The 14,312-nt window shown below is 41.1% G+C and overlaps 1 protein-coding gene across 4 annotated transcripts in view; it reads right to left on the reverse strand.

Moving 5' to 3' along the window:
- LOC131255408 (alpha-N-acetylglucosaminidase-like) overlaps positions 1-14,312 on the reverse strand; it is a 169,818-nt gene that overhangs the window by 87,447 nt on the left and 68,059 nt on the right. The window lies entirely within an intron of this gene.

Here is a 14,312-nt window from a genome sequence, read left to right on the forward strand (position 1 = left end):
AAGCTGATACAGTTTTATTTTATTTTTTAAATAAAAAAATAAAAATTGCTTGCAACTGCCATTACAGCCCGTATTGTAAAGGTAATGATGGTGGCCGTTACGGCCACCGTTACCATTGTTGAATACCTTGCTTCTGTGGTAGAGTTAGTAGCCAAGTTTGGCTTAAAAATCTCCCAAGATACAACTACACCTTCCAATGAGAAAAGGTTACCCAAGATGGATTTATAATCATTTGTCTGACTGAAAAGAGGCATTCGTATAACCGGCAGCTGACAGGTCCTCACCAGGAAATCCCAAAACATATTTCTTAGTTTTCCTCATATATTTCAAAATAATCTTTATAGTTGTCCAGTGCTCCAATCTAAGATCACTTTGATAGTTCTTACAATCCCCATAGCATGACATATGTCAGGATGTGTGCATTGTGTAGCATACATCATGCTACTAAGATGCATATGGAATCCTACGTGGAAAATATTTTCAAGATCTTATGGATGTAGGCGAATTCTGATAGCTCGATTATTCTAGAACTCCCATCTCTATATATCCATATGCCCAACACATAGTCAGTTTAGAACGGACAGCAAATTCATGACCTCTTATGCTTCAATGCACTTATTCCATACAACTGGGCCCCATGTTTCAGTGTTCCAGATTGTTGTTCTCATGGGATCCGACACAGATGGGGGATTAACCTGAAAGTCTTCTGGACTGGAAGATCCTAAACATAATCCTTTTTTTCTTGGATGTTGTATTTTTGTTATGATTTTCCATTTTTAGGCCCTTGATCATTGGATGTGGGAGATTTACGTGGAAAGATAGTAGGGCTCATCAGATAAATGGCCCGGTAATCGAGTCATGACTCTTTCACATATAAACACCTCTAGACTCTACAAATCCTCCACTTTATCAGTGCATAATAGGCCATCCATGACAGGGTCCAACCAGATGAATGTTTCTAATCACCCATCATGGGCGCATGTGAGGTTAGAATCTCCAAATAAAGGGATGCTATTCAAATATGGTGATGTGTTAGTAAGTTATTTTGTTAATTCTTTTAGAAAATCTCCAAAACCCAAATCCATAGGCAAGTCTCAGATGGGAACCCTAACACAAACCCCTCAATTTGAGAGATTCGCTGCAGGAAAGACTGAAGAGGTAAATTGTGGCACATGTATCAACTTAGTATGAATATAGGACGACATCGAGTATGTCTCATTCTACTATTGAATCACAAAGGTTATTTTGATGCTAATTGGGTGGCAGATGATAGAAAGTGTACGACAGGATATTGCCACATTTACTAGTGGTAATTTGGTTACTTGCAAAGCAAGAAGTAAAGCGTGGTAGCCGGATCATTTGTTAAGGATGAATATTGGGTAATCATCTGTGTGAAATGGGTGGAATATATGCCCTTTTAGTCCAATGAATTATATGCTTTTAACTATTGATGTTTTGTTATTGTACATACATGGAATGGAAATGATTGGGACGAATATGATGGGGAGACTTCTTTGAGGTCTATGCATCCTTAGGGAATGAAGTCAGACAAGTTCGATGTGAAATACATTATGAGACCTAAATTGTATAGTTCTTCATAGACAGAATATTGTCATGTCAGCTAATAATCATAATTTGATACATAACGACTCTACCGTCCCCCTTTCGAACCTTCAATCATTGAGGTTGGACTCACTGTTTGATGGAAGTCCATGTAGACCAAATATTTTTGTCCTTAACAGATACATTCCTTTGAAAATTAATCATAAATTTTTTCCTCATCAATTCATCTCTTTGAGATTTAATCATGCATAGGAATGAAAGAAGATTGTAGTGCTGGCAAACATTTGATGCCTCATTTCCTTCACTTGAAAAGAAATGGAGTTCAAAAATGAACTTAGTGAAGGAAATTTTCAGAGAGACATCCACCCAAGGCCTTATTTATCATGGAAGGATACAAGAACAACAAACTGGAATGGAGCTTCAAGAGGTTATAGAGATGTAGGTCAAACATACTATCACATACACTTCTGGAAGTTAATACAACCATATGGTTATTTTCCCATCGTTTATATTGCATTTAGAACATTATGGTACATTTCTTCCCTCTCACTCCACATTTTATTCAGTCTCAAATTGATATGCTGACTAATTCATAAAATTGTACACGAGCCGAGTGAGCTCGACTCAGCTCGACCTAGACCTCGACTCTGTGTGTGTGTGTGTGTGTGTGTGTGTGTGTGTGTGAAATTTTCGCCCGAGCATGTCTTGGATTACACTTTTAAATTACAAGTTTAACATTTGTTATATTTTGTTAAACGCGTGTCTAAAATATTGATGGTGTTGAATGGATTACACTTTTGGATTTACTGTTCTTTAAATTGCATGTAGCGTTCATATCTTATTTTTAGGCTTTTAGTTGTTACTGAAGATAGCAAACCTCAACTCAACCATCTCACTCGCCTCAACTCGATCCAAGCTCGACTCGGCTCGAACCATCGGGCCGAGGTGAGCTAGCGTGTTGAGGTAGAAGGCCGAGACAAGCTAAGCTCAAGAAAAGGTTAAGAGTGGGGCCAAGCTGAGTTGACCTTGGCACAGCTTGGCTCAATTTACAACTCTACAAATTCAAATAAAACATGTCACTCAAATATTGCGATAACACTTGGCTATATTGATAGGCATTCAAAGTGGGCCTCATCCATGGGTGTATCATATTGTTACTCTACAAAACATGCTTATTTAATATGTTCTTAGTGATAAATTGATAGCTTTACTTGGCCCCCTTATATGGGAACCCTGAAGCATTTTTCTAGCATGCTCCAACATGTTAATGACGATGAAGATTTTGATTTCATGGTGTTACATAAAAGTGTATGATCCAACAATCTACGGTGGCCGCAAACACAATCTTACAGATAGCATTCTTGAGACATTTAAATTTCCTCTTTCAAAGTGCACTAGCAGAGAGATTATTCTAGACAACAATTTTGCATTTATTCTTGTTCAGCAACATGTGCTTGAGTTATGATGCAGGACATGAAATTCAAGTATGATGAGCAAGATTTTTAGGCTTTAGATCACACTAATTCAAAAACAGTTAGACAAAATTCTACATCCCACACAAAAGTTCAATCACTCAATCAAAGGGAATCTTATGCGGATCCAGGCCTACACATGCTAGGGCTGGATCAATCAAAATTATAGACCAAACAATAATCAAAGGAGGGTAAATTCATCCACACAAGCACATCAATAATTCCCCAATCCAAGGGATTCACAAATTTCAATTCGGGGAACCCTAAGGTTGAAGAAATGGCATAAATTGGGGATTTGAATAATTTAGGGTTAGGGTTAAGGATTTGGGTGAAAGAGGAGAAAGACGAACCAGAGAAGCACCACACGCGTGGACAGCAGCGATGGCTCAGACGCACCTGCGTGTGATCCCACCTGCACGTGTGTGGGGCCCACAAACCCAAAATCCCCCTCCTTGGGGCTAGTCGGCCAGGGGTGGGCTACAAAACCCCCGAATTTCAGCCCGATCCGATGCACGGTCTGTGCGTGGTGCTCCACTGAAATTCAAACCCCTGCAAGGCCAGATTCTGAAAATCTACTGTAGAGAGAAAAGCGGTTGCAATAGAGGGTGAATTTGAAGCGTAAATGACTGTAGGAAGAGGTGAATATGGAAGGTAAGAGATGGGCCGATTTGAGATAGGTGTGACTTTACACCACGGTAGTCAGCCCTTCGAGGAAGGGGGGGTTTGACACCCAATTGGATCCACAATTCAAAAATTTAAAGAACCAGAAAAAAAATGTAGAAATTTTATCAATCTTCAATGAGAAAAAAGACTACAAGGGGTGCCTATTTATAATAAAATCCTACACCCCAAAACTCGCGCCATGTACGCAACTTATTACTTGGAGACGAAGTAATAAAAAATAACAACTAATCAAAGCAATCTAAATCGTCTATGATATTTCTAATAACAATAATAAGCAAAACCCAAAGTACTAGATTAATTAGAATAGTGGGCCACGATCATGAGAACGCATGGTGGGATTCACATGACTATCAGGTCCACTCCAACGAACCAAAACGCAGTCCTCTAACTAGGAGGCCCTCCCTGGATGTCGTCATCGATCCAGATCAATGGTGGAGCCCTCCACCTCCTTGCGTACGTGCGTAGGGGGTGTACGTGTGCACGTGATGTCCCCATTAACTCTCCCCGACTACGAAGATTTCACCACTGGTGAAACAAGACTCTTGAACCGCTTCAAAATGTAAAGATCAAGTCTCTAAAGCTCCTCCACAGTGAGCCACATACTGTCTGAAGCTGGGCATGACTTTCACTTAACTAGGTACTTCTAAAACTCATTGTCCGACGTTGATACTATCTGATAGTCCAGAATATCCTCTATTTCATCTCTGGGTGTGGGAAGGGTAGATATGAGAGGTAGAGGCTGGGAAGAATGGTCGGGAAGAGGCCATGGATCAAGGGATAGGTTTAGGGAATCAGGATTGTTAGGCAAAGGGCCGGACAAAGTATCAGTGGTCCCCTAAAAAGTAACTAGATCCTCCATATTGAATGTGGAACTAATTCCCACGGAAGGTGGAAGATCTACCACATACGCATTGAGATCGTTTCGTTTTATAATTTTGAAGGGTCCACCGCTACGCACGTGTAATTTATGAATGGCCCCCTAAGGGTACCGCTCGGGCCTAATGCGGACCATCACAGAATCCCCTACATTGAATTCCTTGAAACGTTAATGCTGGTCCGCAGAAAATTTGTAATGTTCATTACTAGTGGTAATCTTTCGCCTGATTTCTGGATGCAATGAATGAATGTGATATGCACATAAGGACAAGATTAATAGGCTTCCTAAGCTTATAACCAATAACAACTTCAAAAGGACTTAGACTTGTGGACCTATTGACAGAACTATTAAACACAAACTCGGTTATAGGTAGTACGGTGTCCCACGTCCTGGTGTGCTCCCCCACTAAACATCTGAGCAAACTCCCTAGGCTCCTACTGACCACCTCAATCTGACCATCGATCAGAGGGTGGTAGGCAAAAGAAAATTGGAGCCTAGTATTCATCATGTGCCATAGTCTCTTCCAAAAGTAACTCATGAATCGCACGCCACGGTCAGACACTATGGTTTTTGGTTAACCCATGCAATTTGACGACCTCACTAAAGAACAGCTTGGCAACATGGGATGCGTCAGAGGTCTTAGAACAATGAATGAAGTGGGACATTTTAGAAAAATGGTCCACGACAACAAATATGGAATCGTGTTTCCAAATAGTCTTGGGGAGTCCAAGCACGAAGTCCATACCGTTGTCCTACCAAGGGATGAATGGAACTGGCAAAGGTGTGTATAATCCTGTATTTTGCTTTTTCTGTTTTGCCAGTTGACAAGTACGACATTGCCCTATAATTTTGGCCACGTCTCGCTTGAGGCTTGGCCAATGAAACCTATCCTCCACTAGGGCAATAGTCTTGTCTCAACCGAAATGACCGGCATCCCCTCCTGAATGTAACTCCCAAACAAGAAAATCGCGGAGGGAGGTGTGAGGTATGCGCAAGCGGTCACTCCTAAACAAATATCCGTCTAAAATCAAGTACTCTCTACTAGCTCCAAACGAACTCTCTAACAACGATGCGTCCACAACTTCAAAATCTGGACACTCAGAATAATCTTCTTTGATGCGCTCGAGGCCCGTGACTTCGACACTTACGGAATTGAGTAACGCGACTCGACGACTCAACGCGTTGGCAGGCTTATTCTCTACACCGACCTTGTGCTTAAGCACAAAAGTATACTCTAGAAGGAATTGAACCCATTTGGCGTACCTAGGGTTTAATTTCTTCTGAGAGTTCAGATATCTCAAGACCTCGTGATCTGAGAATAAGACGAATTCTTGCGGCAATAGGTAATGACGCCAATGGCACAGTGATTGCACTACCGCATAGAACTCTTTGTCATAGGTAGAATATTTTTGTTTCGCCACATTCAATTTCCCACTAAAAAAGGCGACAGGGTGCCCTTCCTAACTAAGTACTCCTCCTATGCTGACTCCTGACACGTCACAAGCGACTTCAAAAGCCTTTGAAAAATCTGTAAGTTGCGTGACTGGAGCTTCAGTCACCTTGACCTTTATCTCCTTGAAGGCCTTCGAGACTGCTTTTGTCCATTGAAACTCTCCCTTTTTTATGCAATCCGTAATGGGAGCCATAATGGAACTAAAGCCTCGAATGAACTGCATATAAAAGGTGGCTAAGCCGTGAAAGTTGCACACCTCATAAATATTGCAGAGTTCAGGCCAATTGACGATGGCCTTGACCTTCTCGGGATCCGCCGATACGCCCTCAACTGACAAAACAAAACCTAAGAAGATAACACTACTAGACAAAAACGCACACTTCTTTAGGTTGGCCTATAATTTCTCGGCTCTAAGGATCCCACAAACCTACCTCAAATGGTTGAGGTGTTGTTCCTTGGTCATGCTATAAATCAAGATATCATCAAAGTATATGACCAGGAACTTCCCCATGAAGGGCCTCAACACTTGGGTCATCACACGCATGAAAGTACTTGGGGCGTTAGTTAGCCCAAAAGGCATAACTAGCCACTCATATAGCCCATCCTTCGTCTTGAAGGCCGTCTTTCACTAATCACCAAGGCGTACACGGATTTGACGATAACCACTTTTGAGATCAATTTTCGAGAAGATAGTAGCATTGGCCATTATATCCAACATGTCATCAAGACACAGTATGGAAAACCGATACTTGACTGTGATTTTGTTGATGACCTTACTATCAACACACATCCTCAATGTGTCATCCTTCTTAGGTGTAAGGAGGGCGGGCACGGCACACGGGCTCATGCTCTCTTGAATGAAACCCTTTTCTAGGAGCTCGTCAATCTGTCTCTTCAACTTTGCATGCTCCTTTAGGTTCATTCTATAATGAGAGAGGTATGGTAGAGTCGCCTCAGGGACTAGATCAATGGCATGTTGTATATCCCTCATAGGGGGAAGCTCATTCGGTAAATCACCAGGAAAGACATCACGAAACTCATGCACTACCTGGATGGCCTCAGTGGATAACTCTACACTAGCCTTTGGTACACTTTCCCTAGCCACAAGGGCGTATACCATCAAGTCCGCCTCAGTTTCTCGCTCAAAGTCTTTAGTATTTAGAATATGGAGAGGTTTGGACTTGGACTTCGACTCCTTCAATTCTTTTGAGCCGCTCACACCACTGTGTGTGGTGGCCTCCTTTCCAGTCGTGTTCTTGGGTGGAAGTGGATTTAGCTTAACTCTCTTGCCCTCAAACCAGAATGTACAAACATTCGAATGACCAAATATAGTGACATCCCTGTCATATAGCCAAGGTCTACCTAGAATGATATGACCAACATCCATGGGAACAACATCACACCAAAGTGTGTCTTTATATGATCCAAACTAAATAGAAACAAGATAATAGTGCGAGACTGGAATGAAAGTTTCATCAACCCAGGACACTCTATAGGATTGAGGATGGGCTTCAAGCTTCAAGCCCAAACGGCTCACAGTGCTAGTCGATGCCACGTTGGCACAACTACCACTATCCACGATCATCTTACAGCTCTTTTCCCCACATTTTGCATAAGTATAGGAGATCGTATTGCGACACCAATCATCAATGTTCTTGACTTGAGCAAAGGGACAATGCACAACTACGAGGGTCGGACTCATGCGCTCCCTCTTCCTTATCACTAGGGGTTTCTACTGACTCATATTCTTCATTTTCGCCGTCACTCTCTAGGGGCACTACTTCTACTTGCCCATCAATAAAGAGCAGCTTGGTGCCCTCTTTCGTGCCGCACTGGTGGGCAAAGTGACCAAACCACTGACACTTAAAACACCTAGTTGCCCCACTTCCACGCGAGCTAGACCCAACAATCTCTTTACCCTTATCATCCTTAGGCCTGGACTGAGAACTGTTGGAAGGTTTGTTTTGGTATCTAGCATTACGTTTAGCCCTAAAAGGGTTAGCCTTAGCACTAGAATCGCGAAAGTCAAACCGCCTTCCCACAGATGCTTTAAGGTATTGCTCGACCTCCAACACTACTTCATACATCTGTTCAAAAGTGTTTGTCCTTGGCGAGCAACTCTCTCCTAATGTCAGAACGGAGGCCCGTCTTAAATTGAGCAAGGGTGAGTACGGGGTCCTCATCAACTTCACAACGAGTCAAGTACTCTTCTAACTTCTCAATGTATTCAGCAACACTCATGGAACCCTGTCGAAGAGACTGTCATTCCTCAACCAACCTCAAGTGGTAAGAAAAAGGGAGGTATTTTTACTTAAGAATTTCCTTCATTTCTCCCCAATGGACTATTGGGAGCTCCCTCGCTCTTTCTTTCTTTCGTTCTACAGTAGCCAAAAACCTCTTTGCTTGGCCCACAAACTTCATCTTGGCGAATCGAACTCGACGAGCATCCAACATGTCATACCACTCAAAATAGTGGTCCATATCCGTCAGCCAGTCTATAAAAGCTTTAGGGTCCAAGTGGTCATCAAACGTATGGGCATCTACTCTTAACTCCCTTGAGGAGTTGCGCATTTGGATCATATTGATCATGATGTCCCTCGCGGGGTGGGTAACACGCACAATTCCTTGGCCACCTCCATTCCTTGGTCTAACCTCCTGATCACCTGCTTGAGATTGGGCATCTTCCCCAATGGTGGTGTTTGCCTGGGCGGAGGTCTCTAGTTGGGTAACACGCACATTAAACTGCTTAAAGCGTTGTTCCATATGTTGTTCCAAGCGCTTACCCAAAGACTCAAACTACTGGGTCAGCTTGTTCATTGACTCTTGCAATTGCTCCATGTTTAGTGTAGGGTGCAAGCCAAAACCACGACCCGGACGCGTGAGCATATAACTACTAACTTAAGGACCTTTTAATACAATTATATGCGCCTAGATGGGACTAAATGCTCTTATAGGACTCTATATGGGGAAAACGACACAATACTACTCAATTTCCAGCAACTTATCTGCCCAAAGAATCTGTTAACAGAAAATCCAGCAAAGAGTATGGGGATTTTCTGATAGCAGAAAATTTAGCAGCTTATATCAGGAATTATGGACCTCTAAACAGATCTATATGATGATACTTGATGCATAATAGACTCAAATAAACTAAACCCTAAACATGCAATGCATTCCCCTAAAAAAAACTTGGGCTTTGTTACAAAATATGATGTAGGACATGAAATTCAAGTATGATGTGCAAGAATTTCAGGCTTTACATCACACTAATTCAGAAACAGTTACACAAAATTCCACATCCCACAAAAAAGTTCAAGCACTCAATCAAGCGGAATCTTATGGGGATCCAGGCCTACACATGCTAGGGCTAGATCAATCAAAATTATAGACCAAACAATAATCAAAGGAGGGTAAATTCATCCACACATACACATAAATAATTCACCAATCCAAGGGATTCACAGATTTCAATTCAGGGAACCCTAAGGTTGAAGAAAGGGCATAAAATTGGGGATTTGAATAATTTAGGGTTAGGGTTAGGAATTTGGGTGAAAGAGGAGTGAAAGAGAGGAAAGAGATGAACCAGAGAAGCACCACACGTGTGGACAACAGCGATAGCCTAGATGCACACGCGTGTAATCCTGCTCGCATGTGTGGGGCCCACGAACCCAAAATCCCCGTCCTTGGGGATGGTCGGCCAAGGATGGGCTACAAAACCCCCGAATTTCAGCCCAATCCAATGCACGGTCTGTGCATGGTGCTCCGCCAAAGTTTCAGCCCTCCTGCAAGGCCAGATTTCGAAAATCTGTTGTAGAGAGAAAAGTGGCTGCAATAGAGGGTGGATCTGAAGCGTAGATGATTGCAAGAAGAGGTGAATATGCAAGGTAAGAGATTGAGCGATTTGGGATAGGTATGGTTTCGCACCACGATAGTCAGCCCTTCGAGGAAGTGAGGGTCTGACACCCAATTGGATCTCCATAATTCAGAAATTTAGAGGAGCAGAAAAAAATGCAGAAATTTTATTAATCTTCAATGAGAAAAAAGACTACAAGCAGTGCCTATTTATAATAAAAACCCTATACCCCAAAACTCGCGCCATGTGCGTAACTTATTACCCGGAGACGAAGTAATAAAAAATAGCAACTAATCAAAGCAATCTAAACCGTCCACAATATTTCTAATAACAATAATAAGCAAAACCCAAAGTACTAGCTTAATTAGAATAGTGGACCATGAACATGAGAACCCATGGTGGGATACACATGACTATTGGGTCCACTCCAACAAACCAAAACGCAGTCCTCTAACTAGGAGGCCCTCTCTGGACGTCGTCATTGATCCAAATCGATGGTGGGGCCCTCCTCCTCCTTCCGTAGGTGCGTAGGGGGGGTGTACATGTGCGCGTGATGTCCCCATCAAGTTATCAAATTGATGTATTTTATAATAGAAAACTGTTTTCTAGATCAATTCCCTCTTTAAACAAATAAAACCTTGTATCAAAAACATTATGAGTAACAAGATTCATCCATTATATTTTCCATTTCAGAATATGGAACCATGAAGTTATAGAGGGGAAAATACATAAACAAGTGTATATCTGGACCTTGCAAGATAAAGATTGGAAGGAAGATGAGTTATAGACATGAAGTTGTATCGAAGGGTTTTTTTAACGTCTAAAATATGTGAGCTATGTTAAAGTTCCTAGGACGTAATACATGCATGAAGTTGTATCGAAGGGTTTTTCTGACGACCACTATGTGTGAACTATGTTGAAGTTCATCAGACACAATAGGTGCATGCGTTTTCCTATTTTTTAGATTGAATAGAAAGAATGTCTTGGGCATAACTAAAAACTTAACAAGCAGATGTGTTCCTAAACAATTGACCGACTACCTTTCATTATTATCAATAGTCCAAAAAGATCTCTAGATTTGGCAATTGGGTTAGTGTATTGCAATATGATGCATCAAAGAGGTAGGACATCAAATCATCAATTGAATGGTCTATTGTTCACAACACCAAGTGTAGGGTCACAATGTAGTAATAACTCGGTGAGACCGAGGTTGAATCCATAGGGACTTACATGTGTATCTTTCTAAAATAAAATAGAACTAGAACTAGATTTAAGTAATAATCTAAAGAATTGAGAGATCAATTATTTAACAATCAATAATAAAAGGGAAATTAGGGCGCCAAGGATCCACATGTAGCTATTAAGATGCTACCTTACTTGATTCAAAAAGCTACAACTGGAATTAGAGTCTTACCCTATCCAGTTGGATGATAGATCAGTAAAAACCCAAAAATCTGAATTTTCCATCAACATAGTTCTCTCATGAAGCATTCATGTGATAATCTCAGGGAATCAAACCATCCACCATGCCATAAACTATGATGAATCACGAATTTTATAGATCACACACTTCTCAAAACAAATTAAGAAAATATTTAAAGCAATCACAGCATCTATTATAATTTGAGTCACAATAAACCATAGAAAATTAAAAATATTCCTTTAATCAAACTATAAATCAATAAGAATTCAACATATACTTGAATCAAAGCAAAGGAAGTATCAAAATAAACTATAGCTTCACCTCCTAGCCCTAGCTAAGAGATTAGCTAGTCACAGCTAACTCAAAAACAAAAGAAAAATTAAAAGATATACTAAAATTCATGAAGAAATCGAAGTGGAAAAATGTTGTCGGCGCTCCACCTAGGCCTTCTCTCCCTTTCCAAACTCTAGAAGATGATTTGGAATAGCCAAGGGACTCTTTTAAATAGTTTTGCAACTCAAACTTTTGTATAAACTTCAGAAAAGTTGGCAAACCGCCTCAAATTTACGCACTCTGCGCATATTCCCAAAATAGACTTTTAGAACTTTCATTTTTTAGACTCCGAGTTTCAGAATATGTTTTTTTCGTGCCAATTTTCAGGATTCCTTTTCTTCAATTCAACTCTTTGATTCTCTTCATTCCTCACTTGGTTTCCTTGGATCTTTGGCATGTGAATTCTTCATTAATGACTTCCATTTCTCCAAATCCTCATTTAGTAATCTTTTGAGCATAAATATTCCTTTTAGCATCGATTCACCTAAAGCTCTCGAAATCACCTCGCACATGAAAACATGCATAATTAGATCGATTAAGCACTATCATGTTTATAAAACCAAGACATAAATAGGGGGAAATATGCAATATTTCACACTCAACATCTATATCAAAGAGGACATGCATAGATTGCAGGGTGGAAATGGAGCACTCCATACACTTTGGTGGTGCAGCAAATCATGTTTTTATTCCTTAAAGGGCTAGTGTATGTCAAATCTAAACCATCCAGTGTGTGTGTGTGTGTGTGTGTGTGAAGGAAAAAAAAAAACAAACAAACAAACAAAGAGCCTGAGGTGGGCTAAAAGAAAGTAACAAAGAAGCAAAAAGAAAAAGGGAAAGGAAAAAAGGGCAAAAACCTAGGAAACCACAATATAACTCAAGGCTAGAGTAGGAAACCACTTAGGGTGGAGGCTGAAGACCTAGCAAGCTATCAAAGGAGGGTGAGAGAATGGATCTATCTGAGAGTGGAAACAGATGGACCATTTCTCCGCCTCCGAGAAGATGCGTTGGGAAATAGAGGCTGAGGTGGAAATTTTTTGAAAGCAACTTCGATTCCTTTTGCACCAAATTCACCAAAGAGTTGCCAACCCTGTCAACCACCAAACTAGAGTCCTTGTTAAAGAAGGGGTTGTGCGAAGCATGGAGGAACTGGCAGATAGTGCCTAGCATGGTCCAAGAGACAGAGACGAATTTGCATATGTTGCCCCTGACGTCATCAAAACCACCCAATTTATAGATTGTTGCTTGAATGGATCTGATAGCGTCCAAGCCCTATCTAGCCCATGCAAAAAGAGGGGAAGGGTGTCCCCTTGTGCAAAAAAATACAGTTTAAGGTCAAGTTGACCTACGTTCCATTATTTCTCAGGAGAACTACATAAAACGAATTATGAAAGAGCTACGGAATCTTACCTAGATGGCAAGATAATCATAAATATTAGTAAATCTGCTATTTCAACACAAATACTATCAAATAAGCTAATCTCTTATTTTAACACAAATACTACCCTATTTTAGAGTAATAAAGAAAGGAAATACTAAGAGAGGCTCTACATGCCATGCCAACACATCAATTAGGTTGGGCACGTAAATAACATTGCCCCCCTTTTAAGCTCATCCATGTCGTCATGGCATTAAAATAGGATCAATCCATAGTAGCCTCTTCACTTGGCAGCCCATGAAACCTCCACCATTAAATCAGTGTTAGATTCCGTTGGCAACAAATTGGGTGGTTCTAGTCCCTCAATCATGAAAATCTGCATTTGTTTACAACAATGGCCCGAGGTGAAGCATTTATCGCAGTAATAACAAAGATTTTGATTACATCTAGTCCTCATATCTTCAGGTGTGATCTTTTTAATAGGAGTCGTGGCTGCACCAGGCCAAGTTTTTTAATGGGATTACACGGGTGCAACATTCGATCATATACTTAGAGACCCTCTCGAATTTGTCGGCATCAACACATGATTAGGCATTGATTGTAAAGACTTTCTTAAGCGTGCAAGCTTCTCCTCCTGGGAATGAGCCAACCCCATTGCCTCCTACAGTGTAGAGGGTCAAAACATCAACACTTGACCAAATTCATCACATAACCCTTGAATGAACATGTGCCCATTAAAGCCCGATCTGACCATCCTTCAACACAATTGGCAAGGCACTCAAATTTGTCTTTATAGCTTTGGATGATTCGTGTTCCTTGTTGTAATTTCGTCAATACGCCATCGAGATTCTCGTAATCGATTGGCCCAAAACAGACCAACATGGCCTCTGTCATTCCCTTCCATAAAGTGTCAAGGTTTACACAGCTATACCATTGAAACCACGTTGACGTAGGTCCATCCATGTGGAATGAAGCAAGGAGAACTTTCTCATTTTCTGCCGTTCAATGGTAGCGGAAAAACTACTTAGATTTGTAAATGAATTCCAATGGATCGTGTCCATTTTGTAAATGAATTCCAATGGATCGTGTCCATTGAAGCGAGGAAAATCAATATGAGAGAAATGCAGTTCAATCCGACCGTCGCCTTGCCCGTTTGGATTTACAACACTAGATTCCCCCGATTGCTCTCCATTGGTGGCGAAAGGAAGCCGCAAAGTGAGACATTCCAACGTGTGTTGGATCGATTTGAGCTTGGTGTTCATATGATCCTAGGCTT

The sequence above is a fragment of the Magnolia sinica genome, chromosome 9, assembly GCF_029962835.1.
Source record: "Magnolia sinica isolate HGM2019 chromosome 9, MsV1, whole genome shotgun sequence".
Classification (NCBI taxonomy): domain Eukaryota; kingdom Viridiplantae; phylum Streptophyta; class Magnoliopsida; order Magnoliales; family Magnoliaceae; genus Magnolia; species Magnolia sinica.